The sequence below is a fragment of the Elephas maximus genome, chromosome 15, assembly GCF_024166365.1.
Source record: "Elephas maximus indicus isolate mEleMax1 chromosome 15, mEleMax1 primary haplotype, whole genome shotgun sequence".
NCBI classification, from domain to species: Eukaryota; Metazoa; Chordata; class Mammalia; order Proboscidea; family Elephantidae; genus Elephas; species Elephas maximus.
The window spans coordinates 25,843,079-25,860,073 of record NC_064833.1 but is presented as its reverse complement, the minus strand read 5'-3'; the positions used below and the strand labels follow the sequence as shown (position 1 = coordinate 25,860,073).

General features: G+C 37.4%; 1 protein-coding gene across 1 annotated transcript in view; it reads right to left on the bottom strand.

Moving 5' to 3' along the window:
- Positions 1-16,995, bottom strand: part of EIF3H (eukaryotic translation initiation factor 3 subunit H) — a 138,587-nt gene that overhangs the window by 15,965 nt on the left and 105,627 nt on the right. The window lies entirely within an intron of this gene.

Genomic DNA, 16,995 nt, shown 5'->3' with positions numbered 1-16,995 from the left:
CATTCAGTCACATACAAAGAAAACAAAATAAAGCTTTCAAATCACTGGGGCTTTCCTTTTTTTCCTCTAATAAAAAACCATTTTATCAAAAAGTTATTAAAAATACAAAATTAATGCTTTGTTCTAAGCAAGGAATTATTAAATGTGGTTCCCACTCCACCTTTTTAAACTCAGAAAATAGTAAAGGTTTAAGAAAAAATTTGTTTAATTAATAAACTGGTCATGAGAAGTTTCATTTGCATTAATAAGCAAGAAAAGTTATCGCTCTCTTCTTCAAAACTGCTCTTAGAACTGAAAAGTTAAAACTCTCAGTAAAACTAATGGGGAAACAGCTATCACATTAAATATAAACAGGATACAGGCTGCTGCTGATTTAAAACATAAGAATTCATTTTTGCCTTCATCTGGTGCCCCCTACTGCATATGCTAAATTTTAAAATGAATTTGTTTCTCTTGTCTGGGTGTTCCTTTGTGTTAAGTAACAAACACTATTTTTTTTTAACAGAACAGTTAATAAAGTTATATTTTAATCACCATATATGGAAAGAAAAGTTTTATTCTTTTGTCAAATTAATGACTCTAACGTATGTTACTGACTTAGAGCAGGACTAACTAGAAAAATAGGTGCAAACAGACAATAAACAAGACATCACAGCAAAAAGCAACTACAGTCCAATAACAGCATATATAGAAGAAAATTCTATAGTCAACATACTGTCAAGTTATTCCTATTATAATGAATGCATGGCCATGGTGAATAAACATATTTGCTTCATCAGGAACTTAGCTATTTTATTTTCAAAAGCCTTAATTAGGTTTTAGCTAAAGTAAAGTTATATGTCTGTCGTTTCCATGGTTATAATGCTACTATGGTTTTACATAGCAAACAAGACTTAGCGTTATAAAGTACAAAAGAGCCTTCTTCATATGGACATGGTCTTATTTTTCAACACCTGCTGTTATCAGGCAAATAAATTATACATCTGATTATTCTAAAGAAGACTTATTTCTCACGATAAAAAATACTACTCAAGAACTTTGTACTTTCTTAGTTTTTCTCTTGTCATGTAGAAGAACTACAGAAAAGGAAAAATCCAAACAAAGTTCTTCTCTCACTACCTGCAGGGACCTTCTTAGGCCCATGGCAAAGTTGCAGCAGAGCTGGAAGATGTCTACTCTGTCAACATGTACACCAGCTTAAGCGACTCTGTTCTGAAAGTGGATTTATTCATTCTGAAAAAGGGGGAAAAATTAATACAGAGATAGTTTGGCTACCATTATTTCTTTTGTCCTTTGTTTTTAAGGCTATGTCAGGAAGGGGTGATATCTGACACGTTCTACAGATCTATTAATAAAAGGAGAAAACAAAGCCATACAGCCCATGTTATATTCTAAACCACTATTAAAAACACCACCACCTTAGAAATCAATTTTACACATAATATGATGGCCTCGAGAAGCAGCAGCAGTATAAAATTAATATGATAATCTTCCCATATCAGTTATCTTCTCATCTTAATCTTTGATCTTTCTGACATATATGAGAATCCCCCCCCTGCTCCCCAGTTTAATAGATTTACATCAGCCAGGTGAATTCGCAAGTGGTATAGAATCAATGTTAAGGTCTCCTTCTGCTTTAAAATGTCACTATTCTTTTAAATCAAAATAAAATCGCTGATTTGGCAAATAAATTTTAATCAAAATTAACTTACAAATGGAAAGTTTCAATATCATAAAAAATAAAAAAAAATAGAAAAAAACAGGCCAGAACACAATTTGCTATTCTGAAGATATAAGAAAGGCAGAGATTGCCAAGCAAGTGACAGTAAAAACACGACTTTATAAAATGATATTTTTTTAATCAGTACTTCTTAAACACCTGTTAGTGTACAATTTAGTGATGATATTAGCAGAAGTTAGAGTCTACCAACTTGCACAGTAGAAAGAAGACCTGTCATCTAGAGACCTAGCTCTGAGGTATTCCTGTTCAGTTATCACCCTTCCTGGTGCTCAGTTTACCATCTCCAAAAAGATATCAGAGCTCTTCCCAGTCAAAGAGTCACCACTTCACATTGTTCACTGACTATTCTAATTATAAAAAATGTTTTTTCTATTAGCTAAAACAGAGCCTCCACTGTGCACTCATACTTAAAATGAAAAATATGCATAAATTTTATAAATAAATAAAAATGCATTTCTCTGAAAAGTATACTGTAATCTTCCTAAATCTCCCCTCAAATAGCCTGAATACAACAGATTTCATAATAGCATTTTTAGACTACACGGGGTAAAAGCCTAAGAATGGTAGCAAACCACCAAATTCCTCTTCATCCAGTCTTGCCCACATTACCGTCCCTTGGATAAAGAAGAAAAAGAAGTGTTCCTTTAAGCTAGCAAAGAGAGTCAGGGATATTAGGACCATGACAGGGCAGTTACCACTGCTCCAATGTATTTACTCCCGGAGACTCAGAAGGAATGGGGAAATGAGCTTCTATGTTATTGTGGGTGGGTGGCTTCATTTTCTTCTTCCACCACTTAGAAAATCAACTCATTCAAGTTTTTGCAAGGCTTTAAACAAACTTATTTATGAGGTAATACTGATGACCTAAATACCTTGGATGAATATTAAAAAATTTAAGAGTTAAGAGCAATAACAGATGAATTGATAAAATTCTTTTTAAAAATCTACAATGCACTGGAATTTCACTACTACACAATAAAGTAATGTGATGTTCCAGGATATTCTCCACCTTGGTTTGGTCTTACTCCCCACCCCAATTTTAAAAATTAAAAAATAAAAGAAACTTTTTTTTTTTTTTTTTTAAATAAAAATGAGTGCCCTCTCTCTCAAAGTGTCAGCAGAGAAAGAAAGGACTTGATAGTAATCGGATCCTTGACAAGGAGGGTGTTAGTGCTCCGACAACAGCTGGGTTGCACTGAGGCCCAGTCCCCGCCAGGGCAGCTCGAATGAGGATTCGATAAATGCACTGCTCGAAAAGAGGGCAATATGATTTATTAAAACAAAGAATGAAAAGAAGTGATGCTATTTCTATTATCAACAAAGCAGGGAAGCAGAGACACAACTCATAAAATGCTGAGTAAACTGCTTTATCTCACACATTTTTAGGTCTGTGTCCTTGTTTTAGTGTTGACAGACCTGTGACCCCACTCTCCCTTCACCCCTACTTTTTCCCCTCCTCCTCCAACCCAAGTTTTCAAAAAGTACAAAATCAAAACCTACAAAAAGCTTCCTGGTAAACCTAAGTAGGTTTACCTACTGCACAGCAGACTCCCATTTGGCTAAACTGTCTCAAAACCATGTTCCCAGCTGCCGCCATCAATCAACTGGTCAGAGCTGCTACACCAGCTGACACCTATTTATCCCCTCTGGCCTATGGTAGACACTAGGAAAAAAATCATGAAATGCTGACACACCGGTATGTTTTGCACAGGAAATAAGGAATGGTCACTCCAGATTCTAATCTCCCAGGTGAAATCACTGCTTTTCTGGCTACCCTAGTCTCTCTCTCAGAAGCTATACTGGGGGTTAGGGGCAAGATAAAAGGGGACTGACTGGGAGGGGAGACTTATGACATCTAGAAGCGGCTATGACAACACCTTGTCACAGATCACAGACTGGTGAATGCAAGGTAGTGTTATTTGTCTCCTCATCTCTAGCTGGTCCTCACTTTCCTGGGCTGGCATTTTAAGAAAGGTATTAAAGATATAGCTGGGCACAGATGCGGTTCACTCCTATCTAACTTAGATGCAGTTCACTCCTATCTAGCTTAAAGAGTACCTAACACTGCAGAAGGAAGAGAGTCACAGCAAAAGAGACAAAAAGAGAAAGGAGAAGGAAAAGACAAAAGGTTACTTGGTATAAAGTGCTCTAATTCCCTATCAATGAGTTTCTTGTAGATCAACGAAATACTGAAATAAGTATTCACTGCCAACCTTGCAATGCTGGTCAGTAATTTGACACTTCCATTTTGTTCTAAAGTCCTCATATTTAACAGAGGCCCAGGCAGCAATTTCAACCAATGACATTCACTCCTGAGTTAATAGCTAAATGTTCCTGGGGGAATTTCCTAAAGATAAATGGCAAGGGGAAATTTTTTTGGAGGGGGGATGATTTTAAAATTTATGATAATGTTCAACAGAAGGGTTTAAAATCGTATAATGAGAATGTTAGGCAAGAACCTTTAAAGCATTCTTCGTTTAAAAGCAAACACCCTACCAACTGAGGAGGTACCGTACATGCAGCCAATGAACTTCAAAGACAAACTGGTGGTTACCACTCAGCCAGCCTCAAATTACTTACTAATACAAAAGCTGCCCTTGGATGCCATTGAGGTGGTGCTGCAAAATCTGGGAGGATTATAAAACCGGACTTTAGTTTTAGAAATCTCTTCAACCTCTACAATTGTCTTAATTGGTTAAACCTCTCCCAAGCAAAGGATGGCCTGGTTTACAACACTGAATAACTGTTCTAAGCTTGGCACCAGTATATTCACATTCACTTTTTCCAGATATCCTCTTTGCAAAACACTCAATTTTAATGCGCCTAGAGCTAAAACTGTCTTAACTGAGGCAGGCTGTCCAATAACTATTCCTTTCAAACATTCACCACACTTTCACCTTCAAATAGGAGAACAATGACAATAATATATTGTCTTACTTTAAAATGCTGTATCTGGAGTTGCCCTGGCAAACACCGAAAGGCAAGTATACAGTTTGAGCTCTCCTGAGGATGACTGGGAAGGCCAATGTATTAGGAACTTTATTGTTCTGTAAGATGATTAACCAGTATTCTTTTTAGCTTAAATTCCTCACCCTCGTTTTTAAAATCAACTTTTTGATTTCATTATTTTAAGTGAACCCTCATGAGACACAATTTTTCACTGAAAAACAGAACAATCAATTGTTGACATTTGGCTAGGCTAGGATAAGCTCAAAGTAGGATGCCTAAAATTGAGATCTGTATAGCAGATGCAAGTGGGAAGGTGTTTTATAGATGTCTTATTAGGTTATTAGGGAAATTTAAAAGAGCAAAACAACCTAACATAAAAATTTAAAACAATTTAATGGACCTATTGTCTTATTTAATGACTTAAGTTTACCAAATAAATCCAGAATATTTTTTAAATATACATAAATATAGCCTGGAGCAAAAAAGAGGGGAGATAGGCATCAGGGGGAAAAAAAAACTAGCATCTATTGAATGAACACTTAGGGAGTACTGGTGGTGCAGTGGTTAAGTGTTCAACTAGTAACTGAAAGGTCGGAGGTTCAAACCCACCAGCCACTGCTCCGTGGGAGAAAGATGGGACAGTCTGCTTCCATAAAGACACAGCCTTGGAAACCCTATGGGGCTACTCTACTGTGTCCTATAGGGTCACTCTGAGTCGAAATTTGACTCGAAAGCAATAGGTTTGGTTTTATTGAACGCTTACTATATAGCAGACTTTCTGCAAGTGGTTTATATACATTATTCAACCTTATTCTTCACAATAATGAGCTAATCAGGATTACTGAAATATCCTTTTAGAAAAGCTGTTTCCTACAGCTAGGAAGTGGCAGCACTCAGTCTGACTTGAGGCTCTGACTCCAAAGCCCAGGCAACCAGTCACTTAGAGAGCATCATTGTTCCTTACCATGAAGTGCAGTTAAGTTTTTCTGAATCAATAAAGCACAGCACACGGATGCTACAGAAATACACATCTCTAGGTTTTCTGAAACCACAGCCTGTGTACATTTGATCACTAAATCAGTAACTTAGTACTATCAATAAGGTTTTAAGTGATAAAAGTACCTTCAAAGATTTCTAAATGTCAAAGTTGGTAATTATCACAAATATGTACTGTAACTCCCAACTTGAAAACATTGCATTCTATGTTGCTATTTGAAACTTCTGTCAAGACTATTTGTAACTAAATACTGGCTCAGATCAAAGATGACCTGCACAAACACATCAAGTAAGGGAACAAACAGAGACCAGAACTAGTATACAATCTTTGCAGCAAAGAAACAAGCTAAACTCAATTGGGAGATATAAATGGCTTAAAAAGCAAACAAACAAAATCCCACAACTTTCCTGAAGCAAACCGATGATTTAAACAAACAACAGAGAAGTGGAATACATCAAAATCCCCTATCTGTTCTGGCACAAGTGCTAACCTAAGAAGGACTTTTACGAAAATAATTACAAGCGTCTTTTCCAGCCGTAGCATGTGATAACCAGTGAGCATTCACAGGCTATGAACTGTGACGGCTCTGCCCCGTTATTTAACAAGACAAACTTTAGGCTGTGCCTCCCTCTTCCTATCAGACTTTCTGCCAAGCCACACATACGTTTCAGGCAATGTTCAAAGCTAGTAGCAGATGGAGACTTAAGCAAACAGAATGTGCATTTGAGAAAAGAATTCTGAAACAGTCGACTTTGGGTGGAGGAATTACGGAGCCCACAGAGTTCTTAAAATGTCCATATTCTCTTCAGCCAGTCTATGTCTTGTATTCCTTTTTTTCTCAATTAATGCATGTGTTATTAACGCCACCCTTGTGACTGCTTAAGCGTTTTGGTAACAGTTCAATTTTTCTCAACAATGTGTCCAATATAAATTCTACTCTACCTAGAAACTAATCTGTTCCACTTAAACAGAAATAAAAACTCTGCCTAATAATCTTTCAGAAATATATTTTTTTAATAGTTCATTTGTCCTTGGTGGTTTAATTTCTTCTTAAGGTGTTTATGAATTTTGACAAATGATTTATTTCCAATGCCAAGCTGGGGACAAAGGAATGGGCAGGGTATACACTATATTTTGTCTTTTACAACTATTAAGAACTTTGAAAACTACTGGACATCAGGTTTTTTTTAAAGAGGCTGTAATATGCCTCAATTAGTCTTCTATGAAATAAATGAGATTCTTCATGGAAAACAACATGTATACCCGGTAACAAATTCCTACTGTTATATTCTTATCATAAAACAAAAACCAAATCACAGAACACAGCCAAGAGATTCCGTTTCTTTCAGGTCATGAGAATTTAAAATACATAAACATTTATGCCCTTGTCATGAAAACATATGCACGCAAGTGGATGAGAGTAAGCAGTCACTAAGTAGGCTAATCGTTTGTCATTGGAAGCCTGTTTACACAAACAAAGTGAATTCACCTGGGTGGGTCCCAGGGGTGAAAACCCCTCACCCCTGACCTTGAAGAATTGTCACTGCTATGCCTTGCTACATTTAAGAGAATGGTATCTCAGAAGACCAAATGACAATCTCTGGGTTTAGAAAAAAACATATTTCATGCTATATACATATAATAGGCTCTTTCATGAGGGCAGGTCAAACACCTCTGTCATATTTACAACTATATACAAGGTCCTAGATTAATGCCTGGCACAAGTTAGGTGCTGAAAATATTCTTAAAGAATGGAATGTTTTAAAAACGCCTGATTGTTGTTAATGCACTAGAAAAGGTCACAATTAATCAAAAATTATTTGGCTGTGGCATTCTAGCAATCAAAGGAAAAAGAGAAACACATTATCCAAAAAGAGAAAAACACCAGATTTCAAAGTAGGTAACACTTTTCCTAGCACTTAAGCCTAAAATGAAATTTTCATGTGGGACTTCAAAGGGAAACTATTACGAAATTTTTTGGAGAAGGCATTTCTGTAACGAAATAATCACACTTGATTTACTTTTCCTATAAATTTGGGTTTTTAATGTAAAACAAGCAAAGAATGGCCTTCTGAGTACTTTCCATAACACAGAACAACTTGTATAAGTTATCCAAAAATAAATAAATAAATAAATAAATAAAAAACCAAACTCGCTGCCATCGAGTTGATTTCTGACTCATAGCCACCCTATATCAACCCACAGGACAAAGTAACAAAGGCCTACCAAAATTAATTAATTAATAGTTTCATCCAAGAATAAACTATCAAGCTGGCTAAAGGGACATGTGACTACATCATTAGGAACAGCTGAAAATTTTTGAGTTTTTTAACTGAATGACCGCAATAAGGAATGAGAAATGGGAAATGATTTTTGCTTACTTATCCTTTTTTTCATGTTGTTTGGCAAAAGATCTGTCCAGTATATCTGATGTTACACTGATATAATTTTTCTATTGCTGACCAACTTGCCTGTATGTCCCATAGCCACCTAATAACCTGGGTACTGGCACTCATAAACCGTGGGAGCAAGGAATAGGATAGGATACTGGACTACTCAGAATCTGAAGTAGTCAACCAGATTTGAATGCCATCTCTACCACTCATCAGAAGTCTCCTCTGCTGTTTTAAAAAAAAAAAAAAAGGAGGGGGGGTTTGAAGAGAATGGGAACAGTACCTACTTCATAGGGTAGTTACGAGAATTAAATAAAATCATCTACAAGACCTTAGTGCACTGAATAACCTCAAGAATTCAGTAAGTTATCACCATCACCTATTTTTCAAATGTACTGGGAATCCAGAGAATACAGTACGTATCTGGGTCAAAGAAACAGCTTTTGGAGACCTAAGTTTGATTAACTTGGTTGCCTGAGTGTAGTGTAAACTCCCCTTATCTTCATACTGGGAGTTAGTAAGAAATCAGGAAAATGGGAAAGGGGATTGGAGATTGCATGTACAACTACAAAAAAGAAAATCTATGACTTTGTAACATCCATTTCATGAAACAGAATTCATATGTGCAAATATGAATATGATCAAAAAACAATCTACCATGAGAAAGGATTACAAAAGGAAAAAATACTTCTTCAATACTAAAACTGTAAGCTAATTATATTCAGTACAATAAAGAACAGATTCAATAAAGAAAGAGACAAGCTGCAAAAATTAGATTTCAAGAAAAGGTAATCTTGGGTGTTCTATTATTACTGTATATATAACAATATAATTGCATTGTACCATAACTTTTTATCTCCTGATTCCATTTATAACTCTTCCAAAGAAAGTAAATAAGCTCCCTGCTCTCTCCCAAATAGGTGACTTTAAAAACAACACTAAGAATCGGGGTGGGTTTAGAGGAACTGAGTAAGCACAGCACAGCTCACTTACAGGAGTCTGGAAACACTGCCCACCCAAGTGAACAGCTGAACTCAACTGGATATAGCAAAAGTTCTCTAACTCACCATTTACAGCAGGATGAGCCACCCCATTTGGGACAATTTGGTTTAGAAAATCAGCGTTGACAGTGCTCTACAAGAATAAAGCCTGAGGAAGGCGATCTTTTACAAGTATTCCTAGCTGCAATCTAAAGAAGGGGAAGCTGGCAAAAATGGAAAGTGACGGGAGTTACAGAAAAGGTTGTTCTTATGGTACGCCATTGAGTCGATTCTGACCTCAAGTCGATGGCAACCCTATAGGATAGCGGAGAACCTTATTGCCCCATAAGGTTTCCTAGGCTGTAATCTTTACAGAAAGGAGCGCTGACACCACTATGGTTAAGTGCTTGGGTGCTAACCAAAAGATGGGTGGTTCAAACCCACCAACTACTCCCCAGGAGAAAGATGTGACAGTCAGCTCCCGTAAAGATTACAACCTTGGAAACCCCATAGGGCAGCTCTATTCTGTCCTATAGGGCCACTATGAGTTGGAACTGACTGGACAACAATGGGTTTGGCTTGGTTTGGTTTAATCTTTCTTTACAGGAGCAGATCGCCACATCTTTTTTTCCTGTGGCGCTGGTGGGTTCAAACCACCAACCTTTTGGTTAGCACCTAAGCTCTTAACCATTGTGCCACCATGGCTCCTTTTATTTAAATCAGATAACTAAAAGTACTCAGCCACACTCTCCATCCACCCTTTCTTGTCTTGACCTCTTTCCGTACACGTTCTGCTTCTTCCGAACACATTTTTATGGGACAAGGGATACAGAGTTTCATGCTGAGAAAGTATGAAACAGAAATCCATGTTCCAGTTCAAGATTAATCTGAGGTTGGAAAACACACGGCTTGTTTTTAATGAGGCTATGTTACCTTTCCTATTGCAATCTCCTTTAAGGAAACAATATCTAACCCTGGAGTCCTTAACCTGGGATTTCAAGGAATCTATGAATTTCCAAAAATCAATACAGCTCCCAGGCAGCCACCTGGGAGAACAGATCAGCACTGAGATCACTAAAGATACACCATCAGGAAGAGCAGGGACAGACCAAAAGTCTAGAGAAAGTCCTGCTTTCAGCAGGAGACCCAACAGACTGTCATTCTAACCCCTTGTAGCTATCAAGAAAAACAAATGTATCATGGAAAGCTAGATGGAGGCTTCAACTAAGCTTACCCCGTGATGATGACGCCGTTGTTGTTAGGTGCTGTCTAGTTGGTGCTGACTCACAGTGATCCTATGTACAACAGAATGAAACACTGCCCAGACCTGTGCTGTCCTTATACTCATTATTATGTTTGAGCTCATTGTTGCAGCCACTGTGTCAACCCTTCTCCTCAAGGGTCTTCCTCTTTTTCACTGACTCTCTACTCTACCAAGCATGAGGTCCTTCTCCAGGAACCAGTCCCTCCTGATAATGCGTCCAGTGTACGTGAAACGAAGTCTCGCCATCCTTGCTTCCAAAGAACACTCTAGCTGTATTTCTGCCAAGACAGATTAGTTCGTTCTTTTGGCAATTTGTGGTATATTCAATATTCACCTACACCATAATTCAAAAGCATCAGTTCTTTGGTCTTCCTTATTCACTGTCCAGCTTTTGCATACAAAGGAGGCATGATAAAGACTACTATTTCCCAGGGTGGACAACAGAAGACACACGCCCTACTTACCATGTGACAGGAGCTGAGCTAGGGAGTTAAGATTGTTCTAAAGGCAGGGAGTGCTAAACCTAATAGATCCCGTATTTTGAGAATACATAGGTAACTTTGGGGAAAAGCTAGTTTCTAGCAAAAATGTCATATTATTAAAATACCCTTAAAACAAATCTTACTCTACTGTGTTACAATGTACTTTGGAGGTACACATCTACAGTCAAACACTAAAGACCATCCTTACGTTACTCACTGATCATGTTAGCTCTTCCAGTTTTTACACAGAGACCTTAAGAAGCCATTACTGAAGCTTGTCTAATCAGCTGCCCTTATGTAATCTGAAGCTCATGAAAATGCTCTTCTATGGAGGGCCACATGGATTAGAGTGGAAGATGAAATACAGTGGGGGGGGGTAATAATCATTGAAAGGCAAGAAAATTACTATAGAAGGATGTTAGAAGGCTACAAAACAGACCAAATAATTCTCTTCCACAATTGGCAGGCAGGATCCTGCCAGATGTCTGAAATGGAATTAACCTCTATGGACTACGGTGATAGAAATAAACTGCACAACTACAATGGTAAGCACAAATACTATCTAGGAAAGGGACAGCTTTGTTTTACTTTCCCTGAACAGTTGTTTCAGATTGTTTCTCCCCCAACCCCCCGCCTCCCCCCCAAAAAATGTCTCTCACTGCAGTCTCCTCAGATAATGAGCCAGCAGTATGTCCCAAGGCTTCTGAAAACATGGCCAAAAGCCTATCGAATAATACCTGATAAAGAGTAAAGTTTAATCAGAGTATTTGAGATGCTACAAAGCATTCTTGAATCAGGTAAAAAAAAAAAAAAGTAAGTCATCTTAAAAACAATGTCAACGAAACCCTCCCCCCCGCCAAAATGATATATTTCTTTTCCTTGTAGAAAAGATTAAAATACTCATTTAGAAACAAGGCATTACAAATGACTTACAGATGCTTCTTCCTTATATTTGGGGGAGAAAAACCTGAAACCGCAAATTCATGCATTCATTCCTTCACACATTCAAACAGGTATTTATTCTGAGCTATAACGTGTCCGAACTTCTTGGGGCTGCTCAGCAGAGGGCAGTGAAGACAGAAACGGCTGCTGCAGTTAACATTCCAGTGGAGAGGAGCAGACAGGACACACAGGGTGACAGTCAGCATTCCTGGGTCTACTTTAAATTGGGAGGCCACAAGGTGGCTTTTAATAAAAGCTCGGTTCTTAGGAAATGGTACAGAGGAAATGACACCCATCACCTAGATCTAACTGGTACCCCTGCTGATAACTGAGACCTGCTAGCCATTTGTCCTCAAATGCTGAAATCCTGAAGAAAATATTCATATAGTTTTCTTGATGCACCTGTCAGTCTGTTGTACTGTGGGGGCTTGCGTGTTGCTGTGGTGCTGGAAGCTATGCCACCGGTATTCAAATACTAGCAGGGTCATCCATGGCAGACAGGTTTCAGCTGAGCTTCCAGACTAGGCAGAAGGACCTGGCAGTCTACTTCTGAAAAGAATTAGCCAGTGAAAACCTTATGAATAGCAGTGGAACACTGTCTGATATAGTGCCGCAAGATGACTGCCTCAGGTTGGAAGGTACTCAAAAGATGATTGGGGAAGAGCTGCCTCCTCACAGTAGAGTTGACCTTAATGACATAGACAGAGTCAAGCTTTTGGGGCCTTCATTTGCTGATGTGGCACAACTCAAAATGAGAAGGAAACAGCTGCAAATGTCTGTCCATTTTAAGACAAACAAACTATTTTTGTCAATAACACCCAAGAAAGCAAGCTTGGGAGTCAAAAGCCTGACTTCTTACCTTACAAAATAATACAGTGAAAATGAGTAGCTGCAGGCCAAGAAAACAGGAAGACCTAAATTGCAATTTTGGCTCTGCAATTAATATAATAAAGTCTCCAGTCAAACTGCCCTAAAAAGATAGCTTTAAAATCATCTAATTTCTAATTTGCTCTTAATGAAAACACGATTTAGTTTAATGTTCAACACATGGTACTGATGACAATGTAAAATGGCAATGATTACTCTTGTGAGATGAAGAAAGCTGACATTTTTTAAGAATGAAAGCAGTGACTAGGTAAGAACCCTTCATGAATAATACTTATTTGTTTTTTGCTACTTTTTGAAGTTGGAATCAATTATCTGTACTGTGTCTTCAAGGTGCTAATATTCCACAGAAATAAACGAGAAAAGATCAGTATCACTAAATATGTATGGTCTAGAAACCTTAACAACCCCAAAGGAACAAAAAATGAAAAGACGACTTGTAAAAGTGGTCCGAAGAGGTGGAGCAGCACTAAGTTTAAGAAGTAAAAAGTCTTCTAAACAAAATGCATTATGTGGGTCTCCTACGTAGGAAATAGGCATCAGGTTAACTTGAAGAGGGAGGAGATTCAAAAAAAGCCATTAGATTTTCCTCCCAGCACTTAATTCTACTTCAGGTAAATAAGTACTGGAACAGTGTCTCTCAAACTTGTATTACCTGCAGACCACTTTACGAACATTTGGCACACATGAAAACCACCAATTTCAAGTTTAAAAAAATATGTTATTACAATTTTAATTATATAAGTTTTAATAAATTTATAAAAAATAATTGGGGTATATTAAAACATGTATTTCAACATACAGATTAGAGACAGATGGTTTAGATGATAGGTGGTTTCACTGCTAAGAGCTTTATTTTTACACTCTATTTCTACTAAACTAGAAACTCCTTACTCAACTTATAGTTCATCAAGAAAAGCAGCAAGCATTTGGCTGCTGTCAGATAATCCTCAGTATCTGTATAAAACAGAAACTTGAAAATTATGGCACTCTCTCACTAAAATTTCTACCCGAGGAATATATTAAACCTAAGAATCAACAGTTTCAATTAGGAAGATTCTGGAGATTAGATTCCAATCCTTGATCTCATTAAGCTCTGGAAGCTATTCCTATCCTACTGGAGTATTTGGATGTGGTTTTTAAATATGCCCAGTGATTTCATCAATTTCTCCCTATGGTAAATTAAAATTAACAAGGCTTAGTAAAGTATTTAATATTATAATCTCCATACTAAAAACTGCAATATTTTCACTCGGAGGTAATGCTGTGAAACTACTCAGGATACTACATTTAATTAAAAAATGCTATTTTAGCAAATCATTTAAGAAAATGCAAATAAGTTTTATTGGCATTAACAGTGTCAAAAAGAAGGAAGTAAAATGCAATCCCTTCTCACTTCCAAGATTCACGTAGGCATCTTTCTCCTCACAGGGAGTATGGAAAGGTAGGGTCTTAATCTCATACAACACATAAATACTCAGGCTGAAATTTTAATTTTATTATTGTCACTATTTCCTCCCATAGCGAATTAAGATTAGAAAGCATAATACATTATTTCATCAAGTCTAAAACTCCACTGAGTATAGGAAAGGGGAAAAGGCTGCCAATTTTAAGACACCATGGATTGAAAGAGGCCTCCCAACTTCATACAGTTTAAGTTAAAAAAAAAAAAAAGGGAGGGGCCATTTTAGAACCAATAACGCTGTTCTTTGTAAATGAAGTAGTACGTTGGTGGGTGCTGGAGTAGTAATGTCCTTTTTTGCTAAACACACAATCGTACTCCATCAGTACTGACCCCAATACACTTTTTCCAGTCTACATCACAGCTCAAAAAGTGATTATTAAATAAAAATTCTCTTCTCCTGAATCACAGATTTTCCATGACGAACAAAAAAATCACCCACCATGTCTCCTTCACACAAGAACAACATATATGCTAAGAACGAACGCTTCTCTGCGCAACAACTGTGAAGTTAAATATCTACTAACAAGCATGTTTAATAGTCAGTGCTTCTGCATACTGTATGTGATTGATATTGGCCAATATTACTCAACAGTCATTTCATAAGGGAACACAAAGCTACTCTGCTTTCTCTCCAAACATAATATTTGTCATTAACTTTGAAGCTGGTTTTATAAGATTCTTGCAATAGTGTGACATGGGTAGTGCTACTTTGAATGACTTGGTAGTTGGGATTCTTGTCCATCTTTACTGACAAAATTCATTATTTTTGGAAATAATCCTTCCGAAGGTATTATTTTCTACTTGTCCTAGAAAAACTTTATTGATTTACAAAAACGTCAGTGTGGTTTATTTTAAAACCACACAAATGTTTTGATGGCATTATGCTACCACTTGACAAAGTTTCATAAATAGTTAAAAACTCTGAGCTCTGGGGGCAAATGGATCACAGGGCCAGTAAAACCTAATTTTCAGACATGTGTCATTGTAATTCCCAGTCACACTTTTCTTTTTCAATTGCTAGCGTAAAGCATCACACTCCTAGTTACTCATTCCCAGAATACAGAGATCCGCATTCCATTTAGGCTAGGGTTTTCCGGACCAGAGCACTACTGACATCTTGGATCAGATAATTCTTTGTTGAGGGGCAGGGGAAGGACTGTCCTGTACATGTTGGATGCTCAGCAGCACCCCAGGCCTCTACCCACTGAATGCCAGATGCCAGTAGCCACTCCCTAACCTCTCCCCGCTGTGAAAACCAACAATGTCTCCAACTTATACAAAGAAAACTACAAAGCACTTTCGCAAACAACCAAAAGAGACCTATATGTAAGTGGAAAAATATACCTTGCTTATGGATAGGAAGACTTAACATTACAAAAACGTCTATTCTACCAAAAGCGATCTATACATTTAATGCAATTCTGATCCAAATTCCAACCACATTCTTTAATGAGATGGAGAAACAAATCACCAACTTCATATGGAAGGGAAAGAGGCCCTGGAAAAGTAAAGCGTTACTGAAAAAGAAGAACAAAGTGGGAGGCCTCACTCTATCTGATTTTAGAACCTATTATAGTGCCACAGTAGTCAAAACAATCTGGTACTGGTGTAACAACAGATACATGGACCAATGGAACAGAATTGAGAATCCGGACATAAATCCACCCACAAATGAGCAGTTGATATTTGACAAAGGCCCCAAAACAGTTAAATGGAGAAGAGATAGTCCTTTTAACAAATGGTGCTGGCATAACTGGATAGCCATCTGCAAAAAAATGAAACAAGGCCCATACCTCACACCATGCACAAAAACGAACTCAAAATGGATCAAAGACCTAAACATAAAATCTAAAACGATAATGATCATGGAAGAAAAAACAGGGACAACGTTAGGAGCCCTAATACATGGCATAAACAGTATACAAAAAAATTACTAACAATGCAGAAGAGAAACTAGATAACTGGGAGCTCCTAAAAATCAAACACCTATGCTCATCCAGAGACTTCACCAAAAGAGTACAAAGATTACCTACAGACTGGGGAAAAGTTTTTAGCTATGACATTTCTGATCAGCGCCTGATCTCTAAAATCTACATGATACTTCAAAAACTCAACTGCAAAAAGACAAATAACCCAATTAAAAAATGGGCAAAAGATATGAATAGGCACTTCACCAAAGAAGACATTCAGGCAGCTAACAGATACATGAGGAAATGCTCACGATCATTAGCCATTAGAGAATGCAAATGAAAACTACAATGAGATTCCATCTCACTCCAACAAGGCTGGCATTAATCCAAAAAACACAAAACCATAAATGTTCTGGCTGTGGAGAGACTGGGACACTTATACACTACTGGTGGGACTGTCAAATGGTACAACCACTTTGGAAATCCATTTGGCGCTTTCTTAAAAAGCTAGAAATAGAACTACCATACGATCCAGCAATCCCACTCCTTGGAATATATTCTAGAGAAATAAGAGCCTTTACGTGAACGGATATATGCACACCCATGTTCACTGCAGCACTTTCTACAACAGCAAAAAGATGGAAGCAACCAAGGTGCCCATCAATGGGTGAATGGATAAATAAATTATGGTATATTCACACAATGAAATACTATGTATCAATAAAAAACAGTGATGAATCTGAAACATTTCATAACATGGAGGAATCTGGAAGGCATTATGCTGAGTGAAATTAGTCAGTTGCAAAAGGACAAATATCGTATAAGACCACTATTATAAGAACTTGAGAAATAGTTTAAACAGAGAAGAAAATATTCTTTGATGGTTATGAGAGGGGGAAGGGATGTAGGGGGAGAAAAGGGTATTCACTAATTAGATACTAAATAAGAACTATTTTAGGTGAAGGGAAATGCAACACACAGTAAAGG